Here is a 24388-nt window from a genome sequence, read left to right as displayed (position 1 = left end):
ATCCATCTCTATTATTAACGATATTAACTTCGAGCTTCTTTTTTAACAAAATGCAATATCTCTCGAACAATTTACGAGGAGAGATCGATAGAATTTTGTTCGAAGGAGTTCAATCTGTAGGTGGTTCGTACAACAATTCCTAGTTATATGACAAAGTTACCAAAAAGTATCCTTCCGTTGGCAGAACTGAATCGATACTAGCTGTCTCTCCTTTAACGGAGTCTGCGCGGCGCAATTCCCACCTTCGCTAGTGTTTCAGTATTCAACATTGGATTTTGCATTTCTTTTTGAATATTTCACTTTCTTACGAAAACGTCAATAAGTAAATTCCATTAAAGCATCAATTTCAGATTTTTACCAAATACAAAAACTATTGTGATTTGAAACTTACATATAAATAAAAAAATCCTTATTATCCATAACACGAATTTCCATTAAATATATCAAATAAGTAAATTTAAACTTTTAATCGCTGCCATTAATGTGGAAACACGTCAGATTAATATCCTTATCGATAACCAAAAATAAAAATAAATACTACATTTCGTAGGATTTTAATCAAGATAGAGAGAATTTAAATGAAGAAATAAATTCGACAAAGAATAAGAAAAGTAAGGGATGGAAAGAATTGCCAAAAATAAGAGGACAACAATCGAAAAAACCGCTATAAACGTAGTTCGGTCGGTAGGTGGAAACCGCGGAATCGACCGTGGCGCGCTTCGTCTCGCCGGGATGATATGGTGGCGCTGATGTCGCGATGCGCGAGTGCTCACAGACCTTCTCATTCCCGTACCGTAGTCCGTCTCGCGAGCTTCGAGGCGACGTTACGTGTTGTGTACCGTGTTCTGGAATCTTTGTTTCCGTATTCGTGATTTTTCGGTGTGTCGTAGTGTTCATATATCTTTCGTCTTGCGCATTTATAGTGTTACTTCTCGAAATATTTCTTATTTATATCGGTATAGTCGCAACACCGACAAGTTACGACGCGTCACGCACGTATCGGCAACAGCGTGACGGAACGATGCACAGATCTTTGCAACAAGATGACGTTTGATTCGCTCGAAGCTTTTGTTCTCACCGGAAACGTTGTTCCCGTTTGCAGCTGGATCGAACGACAGAGTTCCTCGTGAGAATAGTGAACAATCCGGTTGCTGTAAAACGACAACGTGACACCGTCATCGATATACATATGTATATGTACGTATATGTATATATGTATAAGTAGAAGAGCTGCCCTTTCGGTGATTGTGTATTCGATTGTTTAGCAGTGTCGTGTGATAATTATTCGTGAAACTGTGATTCGGGAACCAAGAAACACACAGTGTCGTGATAAAGAAGCGTTTGATATATCGGAATCGAATCATTCCAGGAGGCATCAACAAGAATATCGAAGACGTACCAGCTTCGATCTATTCTTCGACATTGGAGTCTCGTGGATCGCGTGCTTCGTGCGACCGTACTTCTCGTGTGTATGTGTGTTGTATAGTGCTGGCACAGCGGAGCTACTAGCATCGTGACGTTCTATAGGTGAGTCTTAGACAATAATACATATTCACGGTGGCGGATTCGCTTTCTCGTTGATTGCGCAGGTTAATTAGCAGAAACGCCCGATTAGTCGAACGTGATTTCGATCGCGTTTTATGATATACGTTTATGATAAAAATATTTCGGAATTGATCGTTCGCTTCCGCGATTCTCTCTAATGCAATCGGACCGTTGACAGTGATAGATTCGGCCTCAGAGACTCGTTCGCGTTCAAGTTTCGGCGCGTCTGCGTAAAACTGATTTCGCTCTGTCGCTTCAGGGATTTAAGAATCATGTCTGTATGCCATATGGACCTATCTTCTAGGCGTATTGAACCATATATCTCTACAATCGTACCGTTCTTTACTTCTGATTTTATCGTAGAAATTTTTCCATTCTTTATTCTTATATATGTGTATACAATGCGTTTCAAATATAGAAGAAATCGGTCAAAACAGGCATAATATTTTACCATATAATCGGTTAATCATATTTTACACGTTTCTAAAAAAAAAAAGGCAAATCATATTTCATAATAGTTTTTAATGACGCATTATATCGCCTAATATTTTCATTTATCATCGTTCTCGAAATTATAACCTATACATACAAGTCTCATTTTAAGTCGTCATTGCCTCCGGCGTATTTTTAAATCAAAAATAAATTTCATTTCGCGACGTAACGATGTTTATTTATCATATCGTTATGGCGTATTTAGGTGGAACAGGAAGAAGACTAGCTTTCGTAATTCTCAGAAAATGTTTCGACATCAAGACTTTCCTTGTGTATACATAATCGTTAGCAAAAAATTTCGTACATCTTACGCGATTTCAACTGAACATTATCAAAATTAACGAAAATTTCTTTAGTCAAACATTAATATCATAGAGAATACGTTCCAATAAAATTATATTTAAAATATGAAGAAACGCTGAAATTTTAAGTTTGCTTCAATCTTTTAAAGAAATTTTCTAAGAAACATTATTTCACGTATAATGTTATTGTCTATATACAAGGAATGTTCCTTGAAATGAGAATTTTCGGATTATCTAAATTCTCTTGTAAGATAACGTATGAAAACTTTTGTTACGATTGTATATGCGTTTGAGCGTAGGCGATTCTGGTTGGACGCGCAACAATGTATTAGCCCTGGGTTCCATCAATAATTTGCATAAACCGGCGGGGAAATTTACGCGGCATAGGCGGCAATGCCGGCGCGATGTTCCCTCGCGAAACTCGAAAGTGGATTACAAGTTACGACCGGCCGATTTATGCGGCCATTACGCGCCTGTAAGATCTTAATTACTTGCACCGTGAACTTTTCGACGTGAAGAATTTCGATACCGTTTCCTCCGATAAAGGAAGAGGAATAAGGAAAGCAAGAACATTCGAAATCAACGTTTAAACTTTGATATCAGTCACAGATATCGTTACTATTTTCATGTTGGATTTGTTCGAAAGCATTGAGTATATGCATTTTACGGAGGAAAATTTTAAATTTGAGAGAGGAGAGTTTAAATTATCTATTAGTTTGAAATTTTTTGTGATAGAAATGCGAGATTGAGTCGAATTCTGTGCAGTATTGAATTTTCTACAGATTGTTGAGTATTTATTCGAGTATTCGAGATGTAAATGTATCGAGAAGTAGGGGTTTTGTGAACGGTTTTTACTCCAATATTATAGATTTTTTCTTCGAAATATGATTTATGGAATCTTGTTTATGCGACGAATCTATGATCAGTTTTACATACAATGGTGAACGATTATTGAAAAATTAATCGAAGCTTCCACTCTTGTCATTTTCTATTTCTTTCCATTGTTTTTTATAGAAGCAATCAAGGAAATACAAATAAATAGTAACAACAAATACAATAACTTTTTAAACAAATAAATTCTTTTCAAAGTTTAAATAGTTTAATTTTTTGTTTGAGACGTAATTGTTACATTTGGACTATTCTCCTAAACCAAACAATTCTTTTCGTGAAATATATTTTCCAATGTTAGGATTGTTTTCGTCCCTCAAATATGAATTTCCGGTTCGTAAAAATACACATATGTATCGAAGGGCGATGATTTTTTTGGAAACGAAATTGTCTCTTTGACATCATATCTTATATGCAAAAATCTGACATCATTTAAAAATTAATAACATTATTGTTTCAACTATGTATCCGTTATCACAATCCGTTATTACAGTCGTTTAACACGATATTAAGTCGAGTTCTATAATAATTAGAAGAGTTATATATCTGTGTAATTTCTAAATTCGTGTAAAATGTGGATCGAACGAAATTAGAAATTTATTGATAAGCATCGCCGGTTGAAAATCACTCACACGTAACGACAGCTATCAAAGTTAACGTTTCGTGTGTCATTTATATCGATCAATCATTAAAATGCTTCTGCACGATCATCAACTTCGCTCTCGAGTTGTTTAATCTCTCATTACTCGTATTACTCGTATTAGAAACGCGTATAGAAACGTGTTTAAAAGTGGGTCATACCGAGTGGTAGATGGAACGAAAGTCGAAAGTTTCCATCCAAGTTCGTACGAATACACGCGAAACTGTTATCAGAAAATCTACACGTCGATTTGTCGGTATGCAAATCTCGCATGCACTTGAGCACTCGGCAATTGTCCAGGACACATGTTAAAAATCTCTCGAATTTGTCGAAGATGATATTCGAACCGCCAACATGTACGAATATTCGACACGATATTTCTTATTCAGACGTTCGATCGATGAAATTCGACGTGGACAATTCGATGCGCGATATTTTTCGTACTTATTTATATTTATATATGGAAAACTGACGGTTCGCATTAAACTGCGCTTAACATGTCAAATGTAAAGTACGATATCCATTAATTTATATGATCTAATGGAATATTTAAAAGATGTGCTTATAATATTTTATGTGTAGCTGAAAGGTTTGAAACGATGCCAAACAGATTATTCGTAATTATATTAGAGATTATATTCAATCAATTGTTCGAGGATTTAGTAGTAATGGATTTTTTAAATCGTAGATGATTATTAATGATCAATAACGTATTAATTACATTAAAAAGTTGAAAAGTTACATTAGCATGATATTAAAACAATACTCTTTGTTGCTTCGTTTCTTCGAAATACGATTATTACTCGCGCGCGAACTTTAAATTTAAAATTTTTCAAAACCGATAACCCAGTTTGAAAAATTCTCTAACGCCATGCAGTTATCTCTCAGCTTGACACACTTCTTCCACACACCTTGTAAGTTTTATCGAACGTCAGAAATTTGTTCCAAAGCAATAAAACTGTTGGATAGAAAATTGATAAAAAAAATACGATTGGGTCTTCCTTTCGTAGGAAAAATCGCAAAGTCGGACGGATATCTTTCATGAATGAAAAAAAAAAAAAAAAAACGGGGAGAAATGTCTGCTTGAGACGTCAATTTAAGTGAAACAGAGGACAAACACGTTCGAATATATGAGCGAAATATATTCGGATATATCCGGAAAGAAGATAGTGGATATCGATACACAAGGCACAATATTCTCGTTTTAGAGGCGTGCCGGAACGTTGTGTCTGGTAAGCGTACACGGTAGCTGGTATTGAATCAAACAAAAGAGGGCGCGGAATGGATGTCGGGTAGGCGGGAATGAAAGGAGCAAGTTGCTCCAAGTATGATTACGTCTTGAAGAGTAATCCGTGGAGAGAACGAAGTCGCGGAGTAACTATCAAAGAAAGAGGTTAGAGAAGCGTGTCAGAGAGTTCGTCTTTCGAACCTTGTCGTTGGAACGCGTGCACGTGTCTCGATTCCGCGAGAGACGCAAGAACTTAAGTTGTCGAGTCATCGTTAGAAGGGAGAGAGGCGTTTCATCAAAACTTGCGGTTCGCGCATCTACGCCACAGTTCCTTTAGCAGCTTTATTCGTGCTCGTAATAATTCGAAAGATTCACCAAGAATCTTAATATAACGATCGGATCCCGAATATCAGGATAACGATAGTATTATAGGATAACGATTGGGAGTGGAAGCGGATCGAATATCGTGGTACGATTTTGCCGAGTTTAATTTAAAGTTCGATCGGAAAAGTGGAGTATCAGGCAATCGAAGTTCCTCGACAATTATACATATAATTAGCAATAACACTTTGGAAAAGTTGGATGAAAGGGACACTCGATGTTTCGGTGATCGAAGTGGAAAGAATCTTCGCAAGTTCCACCCTGTGGGAAATGCAATTAGAGTTCTCAAAGTGGATAATACACCGCAATTAGAACTTTCAACTAACTGCAATATTCGGCCACGAAGCACTCGATGACTACCACGCCACCTCAACCTTAGAATCCTCGATAATTGTACACCTCTATCAGTAGACCGATAAACCGCCAAGCCTCGCCTACAATCGATAAGCCTCGCGATTAGAATAGTCGGGGATGATCCTTCCATCAACAAATATCGCGTTTCTTTCCATTTCGTTTCGATCGTTTTTCGTGTCTCCCACGAATACGATTGTCACTTAAATTGCTCCTCTCCCCCGCGTCTCTACGTCTCAGCATTTCTCGTTCGAGGACTCGTTGTTACGTCGATGTCTCGTCGGAGATAGACATTGAAATCCGTCCCACCAGATCGACTGTGTTTTCGAAAGTATAACGTATATACGTATGGGAATATTGCGCCACTTTTCCAACGAGATCTCCTGCAGGAGAGAGAGACGCGCGCATTCGAGGCACGTAATCCATGCTCCGCCGTGTGTCGTCCAAGATAAATGAGCCATCCTCTATACCCAGACGGGAGAAATTTTGTTCCATCGTCGAAATCGCCGGCTCATTGGCCACGACTCGCGCCACCGTTCACCACGATTAAACGCCGCGATTTCATCACGATCGTTTCATCACGACGATGATGGCGACGTTGAAGCGACTCGATTGTACCCGAAATGGGGAAATTTAGTCGGAATTTCGACACCGAAAACCGTGAAACCAGTCATATGGACCGCTTAAATTCGAATCGATACAACGGTTTAAACTCCTCGATGTTTAAAGTGTCCGATTCGAATCGAAGCGGGGATCGGGTGCGTGAAACGAGTCGAGAGACAAAGGGTTGGACACAATCGGTAATTTTTCACCTTTCGGAACCAATACCCGAATCGAAATCAAAGTTTATAACCTCGTCGTTGGTTTCACGGTTCAGCGTGAAAATTTCCACCCGCCTCGTTTCCACTCTCTTCATTTTTTCTATTTTTCTCGCCATACCTGTCGCTATCTCGTCCCAACGCTTTTCGCATCGCGAGAGATTATTTTCACCATTTCCACGATCGTAACTCGTCAACCGGTTAGCGGAAGATCGTACCCTCCGATTTCGATCGTGCTCCCTCGATCGTGAAATCCATTCTCTCCATTTTGGTTAATAGACAACGACGTGTGTCGAACGATCAATCTCCAAAAATATTTTGCGTCATCGCGCGTACGAAATAACGGATTAAAGCGTAAACAATTACGCTCGTCCCATCTATCTATAGTAAACGTAAAAAAAAAAAAAAAAAATCGATCAAAATTAAAATTCGATCGAAATTTCTCTATTTATATAGAATGAATTACAACCTCCCGAGTTTCGTTCTTGGCGGTTTAGCGGGAAAAACAGTCGTGAAACATTTGGCCCTCCCCAATTTTCACGCGACAATCGCGATAAATCAATTGCAGAGGCAAAAGTGGAGGGGGAAACAGATACACGACGATGGTTTAGCCACGATGTTTTGCCAAGTTCGATCGTTGGAGCTTTCAGCGGTGGTCGCGTCCGCGATATGTTGCTTAAACGGCGATCGCAAAGTTTGATCGTAAAACATTTTTCACCGGTAGGGACGAAGAGAGAGAGAGAGAATAAAGGGATGGCGTGTAATTTCGTGCATTTCACGTTTGGCCAACTGCCATCCTGATCCGGAGATCACGAACAGAACTATTGCGTGTCGCGACCGATGGAAAATTAAATCATAAAATTCTCTTTGCGCTTCGATCACGGTGCGTTCGAGAAATCGAGGACACGGTCTCGTGGCTTTTCCGCGCGACAAAGTTTTCTCGAACGTGGAAAGGGTCATCGTGGCACGACAAACTCCTTCGAAACCTTTTCGAAACGGGCCACCAAATAAGCTTTTGAGCAATTCGATAACTTTTTCTATAAATCAACGGTCGTCCTCCACAAGAAGATCCTCGAACCGGATGGAACATTTAACCCCTTGCGCAGTCTTGGACGAAACGTCGAAACGCGCCAGGAATTTTTCCTTGAATGGATGGATTTTGCGGAGCTTCTAAAGGGGAAGAGAAAGTTCGATTTTCCCTATTCCGGTATATTCCCTCTTGCGACGTCTTTTGTACAATGATAAATATCTTTGAAGGGTTTCTTCGTAGAACGGATCGTAAGTAAACGAACAAACGATCGTGTTTGGTATATAAAGTAACGAAACAACTAGTTTCGAATTACCATCGTGTGGTGTATATATAAATCTTAGGTGTAGAAGAAACACGTTGGATGAAGCGATAGTAATCAGGTATCGAACGTGCATACGTACGAGGTGAAAGATCGGCAGGAACGTTTACGAATATCTTTGACGGAGGGAGTCACCTAGGAGAATCGGTCTGTGAGGATGGGAACCAGCTCCTTTCCCGCTTTTGGCAAGTGATCCGAGAAGTAAATTGCCTTAAGTGGTCGATAACGCTCTTCTCCTGGAGAAGAGGCCGAGATACGGTTGTTGCACAGAACGTACATATACACACATAGACACACGGATGTGGATAAGGATAGGGGGAACGCGTAACCGTGGCCTCGCCATCTATATACACACGGGCCACGGTGGATGGCTACATGGATTTTCAGCTCGCGATCTGTTGGTCGACGAGTTGGCCGATGCCTTTGTGCTCGATGCCTGGTCTGGGTGCACACGAACGAGCACGAACACGATGGTTGAAACACGTTGATGAGTTCTTCATCGTGCAATAACACGTTCCTGTTCCCCCGCCTGGCCTCCCACCCCTCCGTTCGACACTCCAGCTTCCACTTGTTCCTGCTCCTGTTCCTGCTCCACCCGCGAAATGTCTGCTCCGCCGCATACATGCAGTAATGTCCAAGAGATACTCGACATATCTGCGTGACGTCTCGAGGATGCAGATGTCGCATCAGGGCATTAGCATCGGTCTCAGGATACCTCCGGTGATTTTCGAGAACATCTCGGAAATGTCCTCGATCCTATCTCCTCTCGGCCGGTGGTGGATGGATGTACAGGTGGATGTGGGAGGGGGAAGCCGAGTACTCCGAGTGACGTCGATGAATTCTCACGGACCGCGCCACCCTGGTTATTGATATTTACGAAGGAATTGTTTCTCTGCCGCGATTCCACCGATGAAAAGGATGCACAGGCTCCTTACGTATTCGCTCCTTGTTGATTCTTCCGAGTAGAAACGAGATGGAATTATTCCAAATAAATGCAATTCCATCGATTGTGGAAAATCTCGTTCGACAATTCCTCCGTATAAGATCGGGCGATAAATCAACGAAGCAAAGCAAGATCTTGTGATTCTCGCTAATTTCACGGTGAATCGATGAATCACCGTTGGGAGGTTGGAGAGGGAAGGCGGCGGTTTCTTTTTCTTAGACGGGTCATCGCGTCATCGCGCAATTTTTCCAAGCCTTTGTGCCGCGGGGATTTTGCGCGACAAAAGCGATAAATCTATCCGCCATGCGGAACTGACCTATGACCCCCTCCCTCCCCCACGGTGCCGCGTCTGCGTACACGTAGCAAAGCTTCTTCCGTTCCAATCCCTGGGAAACGGGCAACATTTTACCACAATACGTTCATCCTCGTCCCCGAATTCGTTCTCTTTTCTCGCCAAGTGAACAGACCGACGAGACGATATCTCTCTCTCTCTCTCTCTCTCAGAGATGATTGTTGCACGGCCAGATCTTCCTGAACTCGGTCGAAACTTTGCGGTGACGTTCCTGCGAACAAATTTCCCCGGCAAAAGGAAGATGAATTACTATCCCTCGGGAATATCCCCCGTTAACCCCGGCTTCTTAAGATGCAAATCGTTGGTCGAAGGCGGGTAACTCGGGACTGGGAATTATGCAAAGGATAATAGGGCTGTGGAGAAATTGGAACCGGCCTAATTAGGGTTAACTCTTTTTCCTTTTCTTTTTTTATCGTCGATCAGACGAAACGCGAGGACAACGCGTCCTCTTTATGCGCGCATTTCCCCAATTTCGTGTGTACGAAAATGTATTTGAAGCGTAGAGATTCTTGGGGAAATAATTGCAGGGAAGATGATCCCTTTGAGAGGGGAAAGAGAACGTGTTTCGCTGCGCATAACTATCTCGGGTTTACTGTCTTTGATTAAAGGAATTGAATAAGTGAGGAACGCATAGGCGGGTACGCGGCGAGCTTTCGAAATGCTTCACTTTGCTTTGTGCTAATTACACACAAGGAAACGCGCCAACACCGAGCATGATATAACAGTTATCACGGCGTGGATTAACAATCCTCGTTAATTAGCGATCTCGGTTTGTCAATCGATCCGACAATGTTACCTGTTAACAATGCCACGGGAAAAATTGTACGTTATTACGTTATATATATAGATCGTGACAATATATCGGTTGTATAATAATACCTGGTATCTTTTCGTTGGCCGAAACAAACGAACGCAGCTTCGAGTTGCGCGTTACGCGTAGCTTCTCATCAATTGGAACGGGCGCGCTCGTTGTTTAAAGCCGAACAGTGGTTTAGTCGCCAATGGAATTAGTGCTAATTGGATACGGATCGCGGGATATCGTTTAGCGCCGCTAAACATCCATCGTTGCGAACTCGTTCGAACGGGTTTCGAATACTTTTACATAATCACGCCATCCCCCCCACGCTTCTTCTTTTTCGGTCATCGAATATGTATGAAGAAATAACAGGAGGGAAAATGAATTCGTCGATGTTGGAGATCTTTCGATCGAGTCGCCTTTGCTCTTCTCTCGTGGCCGTGCACTTTAACGAATTATCGAATTCGGTCGGTGAATATTAACGAACCGAGGGAACAATTCGATCCCTTTCCGCCGAATATCGAGGGAAAGATCTGCTTGTCGTTCGAAGGGAAAGCAATGATTCGTTAACGAGATATTTTACCTTTTACCCCGGGTAAAAATAAAAGTGAAAATTTGGTTGCAAGTCCACATAGATTTCAAGGAGATGTATCAGGAACTGTCAAGTAAATCCTATTCACGGTTACTCGCGTCGACCAGTTGTTACCACCAGGCTGAGCCGGAAGTTACAACTGAAACAGCTTTCCGTAAAGACCTGAAGCGTGCTATTCTCCCGGTAAAAACATCTTGCATTCACACTTGAGGGATCAACGGAAAGCTTGGAGTAGAGGGAACGGTGTGGTGGAATATCGTCGAGATAATTCCTTTATCAGCATTCTACCTGAAACGCAAGGACGGATCGACTTCTGTCGTTGGCAGCTCCGTTCCTCGAACACCGCATAACGCTCCCTTGGAAATTGGATTCCACTCCGTTTTCCGTAGAAGTGTTATAACAGTAAAATTAAATCCCTGCGGTATGTCGAGGCTGTTTAGATTCGTGTATATGATTCGTGGATAATGCGCCCGATTTTCTTAAATTCCTTCCTTTTCGAACAAATCGTATCTCGATAAAGATATTGTTCCTCGATTAGAATCCAAAACACACGATTCTATTCCATCGTGAAACGAGTTATTATAAGAACGTATATTTTTAAATACAAGTTGTTTTGCTCGTAATCTTCAGTCGAAACGGTCGTCGGTAAATTCGAGATAGCATGGAAATTAAACTTGTTTCAGAATAAAGGGATAGATAGGATCATTCGATAAATCACGCGAGCGTAATTCAAAAGGATAATTCAAAGAGGGGGCGGCGAACCGGCTCTCGAAGGCCGCTCTGTTCTCGGTTTTCTGAATTCGAAAACGCATATAATGATCCATGAAACGAGCGGTGAATAATCTTACCGCAAACGATACGGTCGAACGTAGAGGCGCGGGCGCGCATCATGGCGGATTTGTTTAAATTTAAATCGTCAGGTTTCCGGTGGCAGGCAGCTGGGATTCGACCATAATACGAAATACGCGGTGATGGTGAACCGCGACAAACGGGACGACCGAATTCACTTGGGACGTAAAATTGGGGCTTGAAACTATCGGAGGGGGTTTGGCGTCGAAAATTAAACGCGTGTGCGCGACATCAAGTTTAAAATTTCCATTTTTTTTTTTTGTTTCGTTTTGTACCCATCGTTCACGCAACGATTTCGAGTATTTTTCACGCGAAGGGATTTTTTTTTTTTTTTTTTGTAAAACTATCAATTTTTTACATTTTCTTTATCTTATATATGTATATATAAAACGTTTAAATATTATCGAATGTATTTATTTGTTCTCGTTTTCACAATGATAAAATACGTGCAGTAAGCGAAATTTAAATTTTATTATTTATTTTATACACGTGCGTTAAAAGGACGATATAAATAAAAATCAAGTGTATTTTTTTTATACAAAATAACAAACAACGTTTCGTTAATTTTTTTTTTAATTAGAAAATTTTGTATATTTCTTGTAATAAAGAGTGAAAATCGAGAAAGAGTAAAAAAAATTAATAGAACGTGTAAATTTATAAAAGGTAAAATTGATTTTTGTATTACTTTTTAATGTGTATTTTTAGGATACGTATAAAATTTAATCTCATTTATTGTAGCCACGTTAAGTATGTGTCGGTGTATAGAAATTCTGTTTCCGTTGTATACAGTTTGGGAAATTTAATTTATGAATCAGCTCGGTGTGTAGATATTGTGCTGTTATTTTTTATCGATGGCCAGATTTTGATTATTTCAGAACTCAGAGCGGGATTTAATAGACAGTTTATACGTGCGTTTTTGGTATTTATGGTTACTTTTTGGAATTAATGTTTCTCTGTCCAAAATTATTCCTCTTCACTTCCCGAAGAGCGAATAGTTTCTCATTTTTGTCTTTTGGAGAGATTAAAATTAACAGATATTTGAACGAATTGCAACGCGTAAATTCAGTTGATTGCATGATACAACGATGCAAACTTCGTATTCCTTTCATTTCGGTCCGCGAGTCATAGCCCAGAAATATTATTCAAAGTATTTCGATACAATTACAGTCGCGATATAAATCACGTCGTATTGTTGCGACGAATCGTATATTCTATCGGCGGCGTACTTTTTGAACCGAATTATTACACGAGAATAATTTTTTACCGCAGACAATCATCGTGATTGAGTATTTGTTTCCACGATGCACTCCGGTCTCCCGTAATTTCGTTTCTCCCTCCAAACGCTTTATACGCTTCAATGCTCACGCACATCATAGACATCATTGATACGAAATTATTGCTTCGATATTAAATTTCTTCTTTTGAAAACAATCTAACCCCTCCTCCCCGTCTTCAAAAAGAAAAAACCGACGATCGCAATAAATTACACGAAGATATCGATTAATTCGTTTGTGCGTTTTCGATATACAAACAGTTCAACCAACCTGTAGCTTCTTCTCGAACCCCTTTCGAGAGAAAACGAAGCGAGCCGCCAACTTTTCGACTCGCCACGATCAAAGGGGCACGAAATCGCGACACTTGGCCCGACAATTTTCGCGGGGGGAGACGAGCCATAGCCGAAGCATTCACACTAGAATTATCCCGGCCCGTTGCTCGAGCTTTGCTATAAATTTAGCATCTCTTCCGGAGACGAGACCCTGTAATTAGTCGGTCCGCTTTTTCTCTCTTTTTACATCCCTCCCTCGCCTCGCCGTGTTTCGTGCCTCTGATTCTGTTTGTCCGCGGTCCCGGAAAAACCGGGGCGCCGGCGAACGTGTAAACGAACGTGTCAAGAGAGTTCAGAGGGACGAGTTTTGTCGATAGCCGGCCAGAGACTACCCGTTTGATCGAAAAGTTTACGGAAGAGCGGATCTGCGGCCAAGTCTACTCCAACCTGTACCGGCTCGAGAATCGTCAGGAGAGTTGTCGCATTTCTCGATCGCCGCCCTAATCGGCAAAGCAATGATTAGTTAGGCATAAGTTTCCCTCGTCGTCTTGTTCCCTGATCAACGTTTACGTAACACACGGCCCAGGTAATCCGCAGCAAGTTTATGCTGCGTAAACGACGGGAGAAGATAAGTTTGATTGGTGTATCAGGTTAGAACGGATTCGAGTTGTACTCGGTGAATGATGCGAAGGGATATTCATCTCTCTCTCTCTCTCTCTCTCTCTATTTCTCTTTCTCTCTCGATTGAATAAAACGGTGTGTTCGTTTTATCCTTGGAGGAATTATTTTTCGAAAAGCAGCGTAATTCGTTTAACTTGCGTCACCAACATCCGAAATTACAACCGGCTACAATTACGGCACGCCTAACAACGCCTTGAGCGCTTAGTTTCCGGATTAGCTAGACGGCCGATCGCTATTTAAACTCCATGCCAGGTCCGTGATTGTTTGCCGGTCGGGAAATTGTGTGTAGCTCTAACTGTGGCTATTGTAACCGTGACTGTGTTAAAAGTGAAAACATCCTCCCTCGTTTTCGAAAGTTCACCGAAAGGCCTCGCGCGATATAATCGTCCAGAGAGAGAGAGAGAGAGAGAGAGGGGGGGGAAAGAGAGAGAGGATTTACACGAGTGGCGAGGCCATTGGGATTTGGACGTGGGTGAAGTCGAATTCTAGCGCCTCGACCCTGAGCTTAACCTTACGTAACAATCCCAACGGCGTGTGACGATATATCTTGGCGAGAGCATTAATGGCCCCTTGTCCCGTGCTCCGCTACCAACCCCTACATGGCCGCCCGTTTCCGGTCGGTTGCTCAATAGCTTTACGAGTTCATATTTCCATGTCGTTCCTGGATTATCGTACCAGAAGCTTAGATTAAGGCGTAAGTTCGCGTGTCTCTCTTCGAGAAGGGATAACGAAAGAAAAAAAAAAGAAAAAAAAAGAAAGAAAGAAAAATGCCTGGCTAATAAAAGTGCCACTTTGGATGGAAGATCCGTTTCGTGACGGATTGTGAATCGAATTGTTGATTATTTGATAGAATGGGTGGATAGGTATTGATCTTGCCCGATCAATGCCCGACCTATTCTACTGATACACGATTTCTTTCGTTTCGAATGAACTAATTCTTGATTTCGCGTTTGATGCAACGTGTTCACGAAATCAAGAGTCACGGAAGATCGACACGAGGTCAGTTAGCGAGAAGAGCAAAGCACGATTGGTGCTTTTAATCGAATTGCAATCGCGCGTGACAGGTTCGGTCTTCATCTTTCTATATCCCTCTATAGCCTCTCCACGTTCACAAAAGTTATCGGCAGCGTTCGTTTTGCGTATCTCTTATCAAGGGACGAAGCCGGATCTGATCGATGTCAGTTATCATTTTTTGCGCAGGGTGGCCAGCAGCGATTGTCCTCTTTCGCCATCGGAAATTGCGATTCTTCAACTCGGTATCCCATCACCGTATACGTCTAATAAATCCAGCAAACACAATCTGGCTGGAACGCGTAATCTGCTTTAACGTATTCGTCGCGATTCTGTCGCGTTTGCTCGTTACCTTTTGTCCGTTATTCTTTATCTCCTGCTACTTGCGTACGCGACTCGGAAGTCCTTTTGTCCGAAAACGCGTCTCCAGACACGGGATATCGATGTTGTTGATAACGGTGATTTAAATCGGTATACATAATTTTGCAATTCCTCTTTTTTCGGCTGCGAACGATGAAGGTTCGAACGACACGTGGAAAAGTCGATATATAGTCGATTTTATTCGAAACTGCATTTGGTCACGATTCTAACGATTAAATCCGATAGATGAGATCTTTTTTTTCTTTTTTTCCATGCAAAACTGTATAATTTTTCCGCGCCAAGTGTTATTGGATTACTCGTGGCCCATTAACACACTGGAAGATGCGAGTTTGCATTAAAAGCAAATATTGAAAGTGGAAATTAGATGGACGTTGAACGTGAGATATCTACCAGCTTTGCGATCGTTCGAATACGAGATCAAAGCGAGGAAAATCTACAACTCCTTCTTGGAAAACTCAAGATTATTCCGATATTTCTCCCGTTTTCCGATACTTTTGCCAGAAGCTGGCCAAAAGGAGCCACGAATTTCTCTACCCGGTCAAAGTTTTCTGGGAGCAGATGTGCAAACGTTCGTCGAAAGCCCGGCTTTGCCCAAGTATTTTAATTCGCCATCAGATAATTCCCGCATACCGACGCCTCGAATTCTTTCCCTTTAAACGGACATACCCGCGATTCGACACGATCCCCGATCTCTCGCCGTTTCCTGTATTTTCCAATTAACGCGAGAACCGAGCATACTTGCTCGACCCCCACCGAATTGTTTTCCGCTGAAAATCCAGCCGGCTCGCGTTCTTCCCTCTTCCGCCCTTTGGAATCTCGTGTATTTCACTTTCGTTTACTCCCTTTGTCTGTTCATTTCACCGTTTACCCTCCCTCGCGTGTTTCTTACTCCTTTCAACCCTTCGACGCAACTGATATTTCTCCTTCCTTGATAATCCCCTTCCGTTCGAGATCAAACATCATTTCTCGCTCGCCCTCCGACTTAATCGACCGGTTTGCATTCATTGTTCAAACGAATCGATTGAAGAATGATACAATCACGTTGATAAGTGTTTAAACGAGAAGGAAGGGAAAGAAAAACGCAACGTCCTAATGACCCTCCCTCCTTCCCTCTCTGTCTGTTAATTATGAGCCTCCCCTAGAATTTCCTAACGCAGAACGAGAGCGGAATTCACCCTCCCGATTAGAAGGTGCAATGCGAGGTTAGGATCGATCGGATCGCACGATTTAACATCGCATTACACGTTTTGTTTGATCGGGTAACAAAGTTAGCTGGCCAGAAACACGTTGCACGAAGCGAAGCGTGTTGCATATCGTGTGTTCCTTGCACCGTGCCTCGCCGCCCTTCCCTTGCTCATCCTCTTTGATAATAAGCGGTTATTTGCGCAGAAATTCATGGCTCCATCGCCACCGAAAGGGCAAATCCTCGTTACGTATTCGCCGGAAATTTATTCGGGAGTCCGTGTAATTCTGGGATCAACCGGCGTGAATAATCGAGCGACATCGGGGATAAAGGGCTGCAAGGAAGGGGAGAGGGGGGGTAGTGAGAGGAAGCACAGATTTCTTTATTGGGCCGGTTCGGATCGCATTTCCTGGCAAAAATTGAAACCGTTATCCTGTTGGAACGATCGATTAGAAGAGTGGATATGTAGAAACGAAAATTTCCACGAGAGATCGAAAGAGACGCGATATTTCTTCCCAACGGTGATAAATGCGCGGGAGTATATATATATATATAAGTTGATAAATGCTCAACAACAGATACTGTGATGGAGAATCCGAGATCTCGCTTGGAACAATTGTAATACGATTTTAATCGTATGTTGAGCGTGCGAAATTCAATGTTTTCTTCTAATCACGCGGAGTATTTTACCATAAATTGCGCACGATATCGCAAATCGTATTAAGCCGGAGTGGTTCGCGACCTCGCCTCAAATTGGATTTCGTTCTTAAGCTCTGAATTTCGTTAGGAGGAACGTTGTTGAAATTGTGGAACCCCTCTCTTCTTACGCGAGCCGCGCCCATAATAAACGAGGTTCGCGCAGTACTCCCTCTCTCTCTCTCTCTCTCTCTCTCCTTCCTTCTCTCCCTCCCTCTTTGTTAGCTTTTAACCGGGTTACAGGGTTGAAAACGGTCCACCATCGAAATCGAATTCTAATGCTCGGTGACGCGTTGCCGGATTACGCTCGAATTTTTTGAATAAAATATCGTCACCCGATGCGGTTCATACATTTTAAATTTCGCCGCTTTTCCGCCACGAGGAGACGGGGATTTCGGATAGCTCGTGGGACGAAACGGGCAGGAATTAAAAAAGAAATCCACCTCTTCCCCTACAACGTCGAATCCTGACGTTCTAACGTTTCGCTTGTGAAAATTTGCTTCGTTTCCCATTTTGTGATGTACAGCCAAGAAGACAATAAACACCGGTCTTTCCCCTCGCGAAACGTTGTAGGATATGCACGACGCGTGTCTGAATTTTCTGCCTCCTGCTCCTTTGTCGTTGATGATGAATAATAGGGAAACTTGTCGACGCGTAATGGATACAGTCGAGTTTTAGCGTCGCGTTTTAGCGTCGCGCTTGTGAAGGGGAGTCGACGAAGATTGATCCGCGAAAGATCAGTCGGAATGGAGGAACATTTCTAATGCGATGTTTGATTACCGCTTGTTTACACCATCAAGCGTTCGAAAGGTGGCGCGCTACCAGATGCCGGCCGATCGATATCTGCTCGTACTACTGGATTCCTTAATTTCTCTTCGTTCCTCTTCGCCTTAATCCATATTTTCAACCGTGTCAACAATGCGTAATTAATGAAGTAATTAACGATCCGAGAAATTTGATCAACGTTGTTGAATTCGTGAGATAAGGAAGTTTGCTTCATGAGGGAGACGGAATGGTGGAGCGATAATAATAGAAAACCCGCACGGAAAACTGTGACGAATGCTACGTTTAATCCAAAATATTCCTTCCCCGGTGAAGTTGGACGGTGGAACTCGTTTCGGAATGCTACTTAAGATATTAAAAACTTGACATTTGCCTAAGGATACGTTTGAGAGATTATTCAAATTATTGGGAGGGAAGAAGTAAGCTACGTATTTTTTTCTTTTCTTTTTTTTTTTTTTTTTTTTTTTTAGAATTTCGCGATTATTTCGTGGACGAATTTAATATTTTTGAGGGCAGTGGCGCATTCGAGCGAAACTACTCGTGATACGGGACAATTATTTCGTCCCTTTTAAACGTCCATCATTCTTTCAAAAAGGTTTTTACCGAGATTGTCGCGATATTCTCGGTTCGAGAACCTCGGGGCCTTGTTTTATTCCGATTTTATTCCGCGGATAAAGAAAGAAGGCTGAGACGAATCATTCCACGACGTGTCGTAGCTCGATGATTTATTACCTCGAGCCACCACGAGCAATTGAATCGACAGTGCGTAGGTCAGGCGTTCGATCAATCTTCCTTCCTCCTTCTTCCAAGAATTGCAAGCTAAACTCGTTTGTAGTTCTCGATGCGGTGTGATCGATAAACTAGCAGTTAGGGAAAGAACTGCTTCGAAACGATGGCGAGAGAAAATGGAAAATAAAAATCTAGCCGCCGTGTTACAAGAAGATTGAATTCTTCTTCTTCTTTTTCTTCTTCTTCGAAATATTATTGATATTCTTTTAACGACAAGTTTCAATATCAACGCACGAATTAATTATCCTTTCAATCGACGTTCAGCGTGAAGGTATACAGATATTGAAGATATTGGATGGCTAGTTCAGAATGGGTCGGATAAATTTGAATCAGATCGAACAGAGCCTCGATAACTGCCGTATTTCTCGGGATTTCGAAAGTTTTGAGATCTCGATTCGTATAATAAATATGAGAAAGCACCTCGAATTGGAGTAATAATAATATCGAAAGATTAATATAGAATAATTCTTAGGATCTCGAACTGATGATAATACGTTTCAAGATTTTAAATGTAACTCGAATAGCAGGATTTCATTCGATCTATCGTTGTTGTTCTAATTTCGAGTTATCTCGAAATTTTAATTCATAATTATTCATAATTATCAAATATCACGATGAATTATGCTTCATTCTGCTATACAATGCAAATACCATTTATAATGTTCGTTCTAAATCGTTTCGAGATTCGAGCAACGTGCATTAACTTTCCAGTGTTTTATAGTTTTCATTGAGAAAAAAATTACTTTTCAGCAGTTAGCACGTTTACTTATGAGATTTCCGTGAAAACTTATCTAAAAGCAAATTTCTTCAAATTCAGACCTTCTTTTCGATCTTTCAAATCTTCTTCTCTAAAAACATTAGAACACGAAGCTGCTTCAATCGAAGTAATGGCTGCAATTTGAACAACGTTCCTTTTTCCGATATTTCAATCGACCAACACGGTAAACAAAAACAAAGTTGCCCGTTCGAAGATTAAAGATCGCGACACTTTGGAATTATACGAAGAAAAACGTGAAAACTTGCGTACGAAAGAATCGAAAAGCATCAACCAAACACGAAGCAATTTTTATTCTCTTCTCGAAAACGAATTAAGATCATCCAGCAATCCTTTCCCTCTCTCCGATCCTTTGTCTCCGTTGGAACGGCGAAACCGATTCCACAGGGAATAAGTAAAATTTCCGATTTAGCCGGCGTCGAGTCTCTCGCCTTCCGAACAATCATCGTGGAATCCGTGGAATGTAACGCGGATACAAGGAAGAGAAGGCGATACCTCGGCTTGCTCGGATTCTGTGCCAGGAGCGGAGGAGTAAATCGTTCGGATCTAATTTGCAATTCCTGACGCGTGACGGTCGAGGCTGATGGAAGGAAGGACCGGCCGGAACACGCCACGCATCGCAGCCCATTACGTGTCCTGGGCCTGGAAATCGAGGGCATCCGGCCGCCTAAAAACAGACGCTTCTCGCGAGTCGAACACACCGGATACGAAGCGATCTTCGTTGAAATTCACCGAGGATCGCGCTTCGCAGCTCATTCACGCGCGAATCAACGCGCGTGTAGTCACGTAAGGGTTGGAGGGTGGAAATGTTGGCCTCGATCGAAAATAGGTTGTTTTCTTCTTTCTTCGTTTTTCTTCTTTTTTTTTTTTTTTTTTACCTCTATTTTTCGACGGAAGTTGGAGGCGTGGAGGGTGGAGGTAAGCGTGAGATCGATTTCGCGTGTATAAATAAATCGTTTATCGGGAATTAATTATATAATTATCGAGGATAACAATAGCGGAGGACAGGTTTAAATCGTAGCTTTGAACTTTTTTTAGCTGGAATGGAAGACGTTGCGTAACCATGTCTTTTATTATGCGGATGACGGGCGTGTAATTATTAAAAGTCAAAGGATAGAATTCTTGATAGCGCGAGGGATTGATTGGTCCATTCTTGTATGAGCGAGTGCAAAAATAACAGATAGCTATGTAGGAGAGACGACGAGAGACGATTAAAAATAGGCTGGGGTTAATTAAAAACGGAAAGTAAAACTATGTTGGGAGACTTGGGGCGACTATTTATCAACCGAAGATAAGAAGATAACGCGTTTCAAAGTTTTTTAATTATTATATAGTAGTTGGACGAAAATTTTGTTTGGCAAAGTATCGCGTTTATATACGCGATTACAACGTCAGATAATTCCGTTCGAAATACGGAATAAGGAGGAGGGCGAGGAGGAAAGGACGAACACGGAAAATCGATGACAACGATGGAACGAGTCGAACGAAGTTTCCATCCCAACTGCCAAGAGCCAGGTCTCCCGATTCGATTAGAGTCGCTTTTTAAAAGTTATGCATCTTGAGGCACAAGAAACAGCCAACAGCTACTCGAGTTGACTGTGGAAAAACGTTGAAACCATCGCGACTCAACTCAACGTGCTGTGCAAGTCGGAAAAATATATAACGTAATAAGTGAGTTTTTTTTCCTCGACAACTTTCTTCATCCTAATTGAATTTTTCCACCGATGTTTAGTCGTGTCTCCCACCATCCTCTTTTGTACCTTTTCATGATCACGTTAGCGATGTGATGTACGCTCGATCAAATTGTTGACGGAGTTCAATTCATTAAATGAAGAAGCAATTTTTAAATCGCTTCTTCACTTTCGTTTACCGTTTACCGTTTACCGTTTACCACTCGTTTCAATTTCATATTTTTCGTTCGAAAAATATTTACGCGCAATTTAATTTCTTCCCCTTTTAATGCATTCGGTCTGTTACGTCGCGCTTTCGCGAGATAGCGTCAGGTTTAATTAAAGCTCGAGAGCCTGATGCGGACCATACTTCTTTGATTCATCCGTGGAAAGAATAAATTGACGAGGAACAAGGGACGGGGATGCGATCGAGGAAAATCGAAGGAGGACAATTTCGTTGTAGATTCTTGGACGATCCCTTGGATCGAACTTTTCAATTTGAGAAACGTTGCCGTTGCGAAACTTCATCAGAACGAAACAACGAATCCTTCCCGATTATACGGGAATTCGAAATTTTCCTCGAGGAGTCCGGAAACGGAGACAACCGAAGGAATAAGGCGTTGACAAGCGGAGAAGAAGGTGGATGGCGAAAATTCGTTGGAAACTTGGCCCTTATAGAGGAAAAATTGCTAAAACGTGTGCTCGAAGAGAATTGGAAACTCTTGGAAAAATTTCGAACGCGTTCGTCGGCGGGGATTGCAATTTTCTAAGGATTCTTAACCGTATCGAGCGAGAGATCGACTGGGATAAACGAGAAAAATTGCGCAGTCTTTAGCGATAATGAATAAATGGATATTTGATTTTCGATGATTAAATTTTTTTCGGTACGCAAATTCATCGGAATTTTAAAATAGAATTATTATTCGTCATCTATAGGGGCATATTAATCATCGATAAAATATAAAATATGCGCATTGTAATTGTTTAACGAGCTGGAAAATTTAAATAATTCCATTTGCTAAATTTTTTTTTTTTTTTGCTTTTACTTCGAACAGAACAAGAATTTTTAAACATTTTCGCTCGACGACGTAGAAACATTAACTTTTCAAATTTCGCATCCCGTAAATTGTATTGCAACTCTCTCGAAACTAGAATTTTTCATGCTTTTGGATGCGTCATTTTTCAGTTGCACCGCACCACTCTCGTATTTTATAACCGTGTACCGTGTTTCCGTATATCTTTCCATGTTTTGAATTCTTAACCATCATTTCACCATGTCAACCTCTATACGATTTCTCCGCTGATATTTAAAATTCTTCCACCTCCGTACGACAATCCGCAAGAGGAATATACACGTGCAAATGCACCAAACCTAATAACACCAATAATATCCTCTAAAGCTTAATTCGGGATTAAATCAAATGCGAATTCGATTCAAATATACGTATAATAGAACCACCTGATAGGTAACACGAACATTTCGTACTCTATATTTCCGAAACATTAACAGTTCGGGCACAAATTCACTGTTCACGCTCGATTAATTTCATCCAATTTTATACTCCGGATAAAACTCTTCTTCTTCGATTCTCGTTCTATTCTCTCCAATGTTTCGATCGATAACCGTAAACACCTCCTCAACACTCCGTTTCTCCGAGCAATAAGAGAGGGGAGAACCACACGAATTTCCCTTTTCGAAACACCTTTTTTTAATCGAGGCGACGAAAACAATGGTCCTCGATCGAGAGGAAACGTCACCCGAATCCCTGTATTCGTGGGCATCGAGAGAATCACCGATCGGTATCTCGGATGGCATCCTTCTTCCCCACATCCGACAAAGCGGGTTCGGTTTCAATTTCCCAATTTCCCCTCTGTCTGTCACTCTCTCTCTCCCTCCCTCCAACCCCTGTCGCACTCGAATATTCCTCGACGTCGTCCGCGATTTCTTTCTCTCCCCTCCTTCCTTTTTTCCGGAATTCAGCCTGCTCGACCTCCTCCCTGCTCAATCCTCCCTCCACCTTCCCGCCCGGCCACCACCGGTTATTTAAGATTCCCGCGGGCGTCCCGTCTTCTGTTTTAAAAATCACTCCAACTCGCTTAGTATGCCGGTTCGAGCCGTCGCTAGTCGACTGTGATATTGCCCCAACGTTGCTCCACGCCTCCTCCTCCCCGACTTCCGGAGCGAACTCTCTCTCTCTCTCTCTCTCTCTCTCTCCTCCTCGCCTCCATATTTCATCCGACCTCTTTCTACTTTTCCTTTACCGCCAGGTTTTTGTCTCGCCCCAACCTCCTGCCCCAATAGCGCCTCTTCTCGTTCCTTTCAGCCGACTCACCTATCCGATCTCGTCACTTCTCTCAGGACAGGGACGATGGTTGGAGGAGGAGGGGGACGTTCTTTTCCTTGGCGCAATTTTTCGAGACTTCTCTCCCTCCCCTCTTTTTCACGCCGATCAATACGAACGGCGTTACCGTTAGAGGTGTTACGACGAGCCCGCGGGGAGGGAATTATGATTTCCTTCCGGGAAATCATACTTTTTCCTTTGCCCGCGCTGTTAACGCTGTTAACGTCGGGGAAACGATGTTTTGCGCTCGGAATTGCGTCACGTCGCGCTTCTCGTGATAAATTAACATAATAGATAAATTAACGAGGGAGGGATTTTGCGATCCATTTCGTTTCGTCCGTAATCTTTATTCGTCGATATGAGTTTTTTTTCTTATTACGATTGTTTGTTCTTGGCGCGAGAGTGTTTCCATCGATTTGCCCATTTGTTCGTTCTCTTTTTTTCAATTCGTATGAAAGAATTCAAACATAATGATATTTGGCAAAGAATTTGTTATTGTTTGGTATTGTTGGATAGAAATATATACGATCGTGAGAGAGAGTTTTCTATTTCGAAGATATTAAGACGAATGAAATTTATATGGAGTATTTATTCAGAAAAGGCTTTTAGACTCTTCTTGCATCCAATAATACAATTTGCGTATTACGTATTTACTTGTCGTTTGAACTTACCGATAATTCATCTATCGATTTATTACTTTTCTATTGGTTGTTTAATATCAGTTCTTCAATCCATGCGAGATGTCAAAGTATAGATTAGAATTAAACGAGATCATCGCGGTGTGTTATATAATAATATCAAAATTTTCGATCAATCGTTCCATCATACTCGGTAGACTTCGATTTCAGGAGCATTCGATTCCTGGCGCAGCCGATAATTACCTGTTAATTAACCCGACCAAATTAACCAGAATTTTCGACTTTGGGCGGAGGAAGGCGGTGATCATGGTAGAACGTAGTCACAATAAAGTTTCGTGTTCGATGTTAACGTTAATTAACGATTCCC

The 24388-nt window shown here is 41.7% G+C and overlaps 1 long non-coding RNA gene across 1 annotated transcript in view; it reads left to right on the top strand.

Moving 5' to 3' along the window:
• Nucleotides 1-811: 811 nt before the first annotated feature.
• The window catches only part of LOC147658827 (uncharacterized), a 63878-nt gene continuing 40301 nt past the window's right edge, over nucleotides 812-24388 (top strand). The window contains exon 1 of the long non-coding RNA XR_015291362.1: nucleotides 812-1527. This is a non-coding gene — a long non-coding RNA (uncharacterized LOC147658827). The remainder of the gene's footprint in view (nucleotides 1528-24388) is intronic.

This window comes from Apis florea, unplaced genomic scaffold, assembly GCF_048593485.1.
Source record: "Apis florea isolate Af1SG1 unplaced genomic scaffold, ASM4859348v1 contig_1615_pilon, whole genome shotgun sequence".
Classification (NCBI taxonomy): Eukaryota; Metazoa; Arthropoda; class Insecta; order Hymenoptera; family Apidae; genus Apis; species Apis florea.
This window is presented reverse-complemented; position numbering and strand designations above follow the sequence as displayed.